This window comes from Pinus tabuliformis, chromosome 1_2 (genome assembly GCF_031772625.1).
Source record: "Pinus tabuliformis cultivar Carrire ecotype Pingquan chromosome 1_2, CPIR1, whole genome shotgun sequence".
Taxonomy (NCBI): domain Eukaryota; kingdom Viridiplantae; phylum Streptophyta; class Pinopsida; order Pinales; family Pinaceae; genus Pinus; species Pinus tabuliformis.
Genome location: NC_142298.1, coordinates 1,271,352,804 through 1,271,361,670, shown reverse-complemented (window position 1 = coordinate 1,271,361,670; position 8,867 = coordinate 1,271,352,804). Strand labels below are relative to the sequence as shown.

Below are 8,867 nucleotides of genomic sequence, written 5' to 3'. Positions count from 1 at the left end.
CCAAACAAAACTTAGAATGTCATCCGGAATCCATCACTATCCAAGAGGAATTTTCTATCTGCTTATCTCTCAGGCTTTACCGTGATATAAAAATGGATCACTAGGCTCTGAATCGAGACTTCTCCCTCAGGCTTTATTGTGTTTCCTACCAAAGCCGGTCAAGGGATTCCTAGGCCTCTGGGAAAGAACCTTGAGACCACCTCTACCCTTTATTTTGAAATCTATCTGGCAAACCAAAGCTCAAAAACTAAAATAAACATCCCAACATACCATGGAATCCATAAAAAATCTAGGCTTGGCTAAAATCCATTATGATAACCTGACAAAACCATGTCATCGAAAACAAGAGAACCATACACCAACATGCAAAGCCATGCATGTCCAAACTATCTACGAAATCACACATGCAAAAGGTTACTGAAAAGTAGTCCTGCTGAAGTTTCTTGATCTAACTTTGTTAGAAAAAATTAGAAAAAATTTTAATTTTCGTGGAGGGAGAGAGTTATGACTTTAGCGAAGCTACTTTCGCAAGACTAGATTCGTGCACCGCGAAGGTGATTTCACGCAGCTACCTTCACACACCGATTCATGCACCGCGAAGGTGATTTCATGCAGCTACCTTCACACACCGCAAAGCTGATTTCCCAGACTTGGATTTCGTGCACCACGCAGCTATTTCAGAGACTTATGCATAATATTTACTCATGGCAAAAATGAGGAAGTAGGTTTTGGAGCAACACAATAAAAACTTACTATTGAATTCTAAAACATGAAATAATATGAAATACATTTACATGAGACTGTCGCTCGTTCACCAAGTAAAATAAAAGTTACAGTGATTTAAACTTACGCGAAATAACACACAGTAAAATAGAGTAACTATTGTTTTCACGCGCCCACCAAAATTTGCTCCACCATTTTCTCCACAGAGACTTGCACTCTTTTTCTTTTTTTCCTCTTACTCACTAACCTCTCTACTATGTCAAAATTAATTTTACTTTCATATTTAACTCAACATACAATTTTTACATTAAATTCATGATAGAGCAAAATAATTAATATGATGTTGTTGTTGAGTATGTTTAGAATCGCGCAGGTGTTTCTGGAGTGTGGGCAAAGGTTGATGAATGAATGCTTTCCCATATCTGGTTACCAAAGTTACATAACTTCCTTAAATGCCTTTGCTGAGTTTCTGAATGGTTCGTGTCTGGCTTCATTCTTTTATCTTCAAGCAAAGACGCAACCTGCAAAAATACGTCTGACAGGTATGGCTACTGTTAGGCTGTTTATTGCGGTGGTTAGGATTATTATTTCCAACACTCCCTCTTAATCACAACTACCTCCATTGACAATTCCCAAACAGTTTCTGAGATAAACAAAACTTTCACCTACCAATGGCTTTGTGAAAATATCAGCAAATTGTTCCTGTGATCTGCAGTGCTACAACACATTTTCATCATTGTTAATCAACTCTATAATAAAATGATATTTAACATCAATATGCTTGCTCCTTTTGTGGAAGATGAAATTCTTTCACATTGCAATTGCTAAGGTGTTGTCACATAAAATAGTTTTCGTGCCCTCTTGGTCATGGTGAAGATCCCTCAACAACCTTCTCATCCAAATTGCCTGACACACTGTTGCTATTGCTGTGACATATTCAGCTTCTGCCGTTGACAGTGACACTATTGGATACTTCTTGGACGCTGATGAAATGGCTTTGGAACCCAAATGAAAAACATATCGTGATGTGCTCTTTCTGTCATCAACACTGCCTACCCAATCACTGTCAATGCAACCAACCAGCAAATCACTGGTTGTTGTGTACAAAATTCCATATTGTTTTGTCCCATTGACATACCTCAGAATCCTTTTCCCTGCATACCAATGTGTCTCCTTAGGTGTCTCCATGAACCTTGACACCAAACTTACTGTGTACATTATATTTGGCCTAGTGGCAGTCAAATACATCAGGCTGCCTATCATGTCTTTGTATAATGTCAGATTGATATTGTTGCTACAATCTTCTTTTCTCAACTTTAAACCTATGACAATTCGAGTTGGTGGGGACTTGATTTTCTACATTTTAAGCCTCTCCAAAATTTCTACCACATACTTTTCTTGAGAGATAAAAATTCCATTTTTTATTTGCTTCACTTCTATGCCCAAAAATATCTTAGCAATCCCAACTTAGTCATTTCAAACTCACTCTTCACGACTTGTTTGAAATCAGCGATGAGGAAATCATCACTGCCTATAAAGATCAAATCATCTACATATAAGATGACAATGAGAATCTTACCTTCGCTCTCTTTGATGTAGAGAGTAGGCTCACCGTCACATTTGTTGAAACCATTGTCCAACAAGTAAGCATCTATATTGCTGTACCATGCACGTGGTGCTTGCTTCAACCCATAAAGATCTTTCTTCAACTGATATAATTTGTCTTCTTGGCCTTCAATCTCATAACCAGGAAATTGCGCGACATATACTTCCTCTTTCAGCACTCCATTCAAGAATGCTAACTTTATGTCCATCTGATACACTGTCCATTTATGATGTTTGGCAATCGCCACAACTGCATGCAGTCTCCATCCGCGTGAGTGGCACAAACGTCTCTGTGTAATCTCTTCCATGCTACTACTTGTATCCTTTGACAACTAACCTTGCTTTGTGCCTTTCAATCTTTCCCTCAATGTTGCTTTTGGTCTTATAGACCCACTTTACCCCAATAACATGTTTTCCTTTTGGAAGGCTCACTAACTCCCATGTGTCATTCCATTCTATTACTTCTATTTCTTCCTCCATTGCCACAACCCATTTTTCTTCTTTGACTGCATCTTCAGAGTGGATTGGGTCATCTACATGACAAAATAATGAAAATAAGGAATTCAGACCTATGCTACTATAAACTTCATCTTGCTCATAAATTTCATTTAAATTTCTGAATTGTTGCCTTCTTGTGCTTGTTGAAGATGGGCTTGATATGTCACTCGGTGTCGTTCTTCGCGATGTGCTTGGAGAAGCACTTGCTTCACTGTGCGAAACTTTCCTATTATTTGTTGATGGTGTTTCTTGCTGCCTAGTTTGTTGCGCTTGAATAGGAGTAGAGGGAGTCACTGTTGAGGAATTACTTGATGTTGTTAATTCCTCTCCATCCTCATGTGGTATGCATGCTTTGACATTGACTGTCTTTTCTAAGCTTCCATCCCATGCTTCCTCTTCTATGAACTGCACATCTCTGATGATTATGACTTTCTTGGTTAATGGATTGTAGAGTTTGTATGCCTTGGATTCATCACTGTATCCAAAAAATATGCATTTCTCCCCCTTGCTGTCCAACTTCTTTCTCAACTCATCTGGGACGTGTGCATAAGCCACACATCCAAAAACTCTCATGTGAGTGACATTTTGTTTTCTTCCACTCCATGCCTCCTCAGGAACAATGTTCTAGATGCTTTTGGTTGGACATCTATTCAAGATATATCTTGCACAAGCGATAGCTTCAGCCCCATAATCATTTGGCAAATGCTTTGCGTTCAACATACTCCTTGCCATCTCCATAATGGTCCTATTCTTCCTTTCTTCCACACCATTTTGTTGCAGTGTATATCTTGTTGTAAATTTCTTGTGAATTTCATGCTTCTTGCAAAATTAAAGGAAGTCATTTGAGATGTATTCTCCACCTCTGTCATTCCTAAGGACTTTGATGTAATTTCCACTTTTCTTCTCAACAAGAGCCTTGTATTGTCAAAAGTGCTCAAACACTTCACTTTTCTGTTTTAGGAGAAAGACCCATGTCTTCCTTGTGCACTCATCTATGAAGGTCAATACATATTGGCTACCACCAATTGATGGCGTCTAAATTGGTCCACATAAGTCTGAGTGGACAATCTCCAAAGGTGCCTTTTCTCTCACTGACTTTTCTGCTGGATATGTCTCTCTATGTTGCTTGCCCAAGATACATCCTTCACCTATGCTTTCTAGTTTTTGTAAGAGTGGTAAACCCTTCACCATGCCTTTCCTATGCAACAGATTCAAACCTCCAAAGTTGAGATGTCCAAATCTCAAGTGCCATAACTAGCTTTCATCTTTTACCTCTGCTTGAAAGTTTACTTGTGTGATAACTACCCCTTTTCTTCCATTTTCTTGTGAGTTCATAGATAGTTGTGCTTTTGCACCTTTTTTTCTGCAAATCTGATATTATTTTTAGGGGAAACATTCTATTTTCTATCATTTGAGCCTTTGCAATCAACTGTCTGCTTGAAGGCCTATCCAAAATTGTGCACACATCATTTTTGAAGAAGACATTGTAGCCTTTCTGCATGAGCTGTCCAATGCTCATGAGATTATTTTTTGGACCAAGGACAAAGTAAACATCAGAGATGTATTTCTTCTCCCCATTCTTTGTTAGGATATTAACTCTACCTTTTCCCATGACAAAGACTTTGCTATCCGTCCCTAATGTCACTTCAGATTTCACATTTTCATTTAGATTAGAAAACATTTCTATGTTTCCTAACATGTGGTTGCTACACCCTGAATCTAGATACCATATATCACTCTGTTTTCCTTGTGCTACATTACAAGCTAAAAACATGCTATCATGGTTATGATTTTCTCTTGTGAAATTTACACTTGGTTTGTTACTAATGCATATTGCTTCTTTCTACATTAATTTTCATAATGGCCATACTTCTTACAGTAATGACATTGAACTTGAGATTTATCATATCTCTGACCTTGTGCTTGATTTTGTCTTGGGCCTTGACTTGGATTTTGGTTGTTTCCTCTTCCATTTGAGCTTGAAAGGCTACTTCTTCCACCTCTATGTGGGCTTCTTCCTCTTCCTGTAGCATATGATCTTCCTCTACCTCGACCTTGACCAAATGATACTTGAGTCTTGAAGGCTCCAATGAAGAGCTTGCTTCTCTGTTAAGTCTATTTTCATGAGAAATCAGTGATGCATTAAGCTCATCCACTTAAAACTGTGAGACATCCTTTGTCTCTTCTATGGCCACAACAATGGCCTCAAACCTTGTTGGCAAACTTCTCAATACTTTCTCAACTATTCTTCTTTCCTCAATTGTCTCACCATGAGACTTGATTTAAGTAACTAGCCCACTTACATGTGTAAAAAATGAGTCTATATTATCAAACTCTTTCATACAAAGTGTTTCAAAATATTTCCTCAACATTTTCAGCTTTTCTGTCTTGACTTTTGCCATGCCTTGGTAGGCTATCTAGAGGGTGTCCCATGCTTGCTTAGACTTTGTTGCTATTGCAACCCTTAGGAAAATATTTTCATGAACTACTTGAAAGATATAAAACAGGGCTTTTGAATCCTTCTTCCTAATGTCCCTTAAAACATCTTCCTCTTGTTGAGATAAGGCATTGTATGTTGCTACATCTGCTAGTTCTTGAAAACCATTCTCCACCAAATCCCAAATACCTTGAGAAGAAAACAGGGCCTTCATTTTAATAGCCCAATAATAAGAATTTCTTCCATTAAACTGAGGTATTTGAGGATTAGTCAAACTTGTGCTTGATGTTGCCATTTCTAAGCATAAAAAAACTTTCTACATGTTGGTAAATATGATAAAAAACAATGCGCGTTCAAAAACAATTTTCACTGTTAGTAAACACACTTGTTTTTACACTAACAGAGTTTAACCCGCTCTTATACCATGTTAGAAAAATTTAGAAAAAAATATAATTTTCGTAGAGGGAGAGATTTATGACTTTCGCGAAGCTACTTTCGCGAGACTAGGTTCACACACCGTAAAGCTGATTTCCCAGACTTGGATTTCGTGCACCGCACAACTATTTCAAAGACTTATGTATAATATTTAATCATGGAAAAAATGAGGAAGTAGGTTTTGGAGCAACACAATAAAAACTTATTATTTAATTCTAAAACATGAAATACATTTACATGATATTGTCGCTCATTCATCAAGTAAAATAAAAGTTACAATGATTTAAACTTATGCATAATAACACACATTAAAATAGAGTAATTGTTTTTCTCACACGCCCACCAAAATTTGCTCCACCATTTTCTCCACAAAGACTTGCGCTCTTTTTATTTTTTCCCTCTTACTCACTAACCTCTCTACTACATCAAAATGAATTTTACATTCATATTTAACTCAACATACAATTTTTACATTTAATTCATGACAGGGAAAAATAATTAATATGATGTTGTTGTTGAGTGTGTTCAGAATTGCGCAGGTGTTTCTGGAGTGTTAGCAAAGGTTACTGAATTAATTCTTTCCCATATCTGTTTACCAAACTACATAACTTCTTTAAATTCCTTTGTTGAGTTTCTGAAGGGTTCGCGTCTGGCTTCAGTCCTTCTATCTTCAAGCAAAGACACAACCTGAAAAAATATATCTGACAGGTGTGGTTGTTGTCAAATTGTTTGTTGCACTGGCTAGGATTATTATTTCCAACAAACTTTTCTTTCCTTCTTCCTTGCTTTCCTTCGTTTCCTTTTCTTGTTTTTCCTTTGCCTTGCTCCAACTAGAGTGCTCTAAGAAAACACTAAGTGACCAATCGAATGAGAGAGAGAGAGAGAATAATGAGAGAGCTCTAAACTTGAACTGACAAAAGGTTACCAACTGATCTTCAAAAGCCTTTTTATGAATGAGGCCTCTATTTTCTTCATTTTCCATTATTTTCCTTCATTTTCCTCCTCACATACAATCTGTGACCTTTCACCTTACTTTTCTCCTAATTTTCTTTATTTTCATAAACAAATGTGCCAAACTGTCTTTTTTCCTTTTGATGCCTTTGCCTTAGACTTTTCCAATTTTCCTTAGCCAAAACACACATCAAGTAATACTTGCCCAACATTTATCTTGTAATACATGTCCCTTACCTGTGGTATTATTTTTCCTTTATTAATTTTTGTTACATGAGCTTTTCACCAGAGTTGTTACAGAACCCTCCCCCTTGGGGAGCACCTTCCTTGGTGTTAAACCACACCAAGAGCTTAGAAAAACCACTAAAAAGAAAACATACTACCCATGGAGCTTTATAACTTAGCTCATTACAATATTTACAATGAAGAACCTACTAAAACGAAAAACAACATGACAACGTGACAAGATAATAACCATATCGCTTATTGGATCTTTATAACTTATCTCATGGTGGTATATTTACATCCATATACATATACAAATATCAAACATCAAGAAAACATATTCCAAACATAAACCAACATCAAACCAAAACTTATTTGCCTCAACTAGCAAACAATGAAGGATATATGCCCCACATCTGATGTGGCATCTCCCATGTAGCTTCTTCAGGCCCAAAGTGCTTCCACCGCACTTTAACTTACTCTATGGCTTTGTTCCTTTTGACACCTAATCTTCATGATTGGGAATTTTATGTAAATAAATAAATTGGGAAGGTGAACAGTCATCGGGATATGAACTGAACAATCACTCCCTATTGTATATAACAATGGGTTACCTATGGAATATACACGAATCAGTTTTTCCTGCCTTTGGAGAGTTACTGGCTGGCCTAACATGGTATCAGAGCCAGTTCTAAAAATAGTTGTAACTCCTGATCATTTATGCCATTGCCTCTGTCCTAATCATTGCTGCCACTGCCTCTGTCCAGAGCGCTACTCTGCCTCTGCCTCTGTCGCTCTCTGAGCAGTCAGACCATGCCATAATTTCTTCCTCGCCCTCTCTGGTTAAGGTGGCACACAGAAGGTTGTCTACCTAACGCTGAGGTCGTTATACCTGTGCGTTGAATTACCGTGGTGTGTTGTGCATTTGAAGGACCCACAAATTACATTAAAATGATTTCTCTGCCCACATGAATGGATTCTTGTAGCTCACCTGCAATTAGTCTCATATTCTGAGCAAGAAAATGCTGAGTTCTGGTCCTCCAGTGCCATCAGGATTCATCATGTAGAATGCCTCGGAATCCCGCACCCATTGAAACAGCCTGCACCATCTCAAATATCTTTTCATCTGTCATAGAGCAGCTCCTCTTCATGGCATACCCATTCTTCTTGCCATTGCAATACATGGTCCAGATAGGCTCCTGATAAAGCCTCCCTCTGTTCACAGCCCTCTCGCATTCAAGGGCAATTCTCACCAGCCCTGAGGCCATTTCCTTCACCAGAAAATTTGTGGCTATTGCAAACTCTATCAACAACATGGGAGGGGACCTCGGATCCTCCTGCACTACTGTCGCTCTTTTCAATTGCCATCGACGGCAGTACTCAAGTGTGACCCGGGTTTGATCCCCGACAACGGCAATTGTCATTTTTCCTTCCTGCGAACGCCTGTTAAATTTCCATCGACGCAGTGGTATTATCGCTTTGAGTTTTGAATTCTCAGTGTTCACGGTAGTGGTATTATCGTTTTATGCGCAGCATTATTAATGTTTGAATGCCTGAATGCGTTTTCATTACTAACGCCATTTTAAAGTTGAATCCGCTCACTATATTCGAGCATTGAATGTGTATTGAAGCTGAGTGCATTCGGGAAAACATTGTGGGTAAAGAGTTAGAATTACTTGACCGATTGGGGTGATTTTCATTAGCTGATTGACCTTTAAAAGGTGGAAATGTTGTGGATTACAGCAAACGTCTCTGGAATGGATTCCTGTACCTATTTTGACATGGGTAAAGAGTTTATAAACCTATTTTGATATCGGTAAGAGTTTATAATTTTGTTCAGAAAAAAATTTCGGTCAGAATTTGCAAAAAATTGGGTTATAGTGATTACTTGACTAGAATAACTTGAATGGTCATAAATGCTTTTTCAACATTATTCTTTGCACTTGTCTCAAGAAAAGGAATCCCACTAAAAGAAAATGAAAGGGGAGGATAT

General features: G+C 37.9%; 1 pseudogene; it reads right to left on the bottom strand.

Annotated features, from left to right (window-relative positions):
- Positions 1 to 7,923: 7,923 nt before the first annotated feature.
- LOC149210857 (protein MIZU-KUSSEI 1 pseudogene) lies at positions 7,924 to 8,298 on the bottom strand (annotated as a pseudogene).
- Between the last annotated feature and the right edge of the window lie 569 nt (positions 8,299 to 8,867).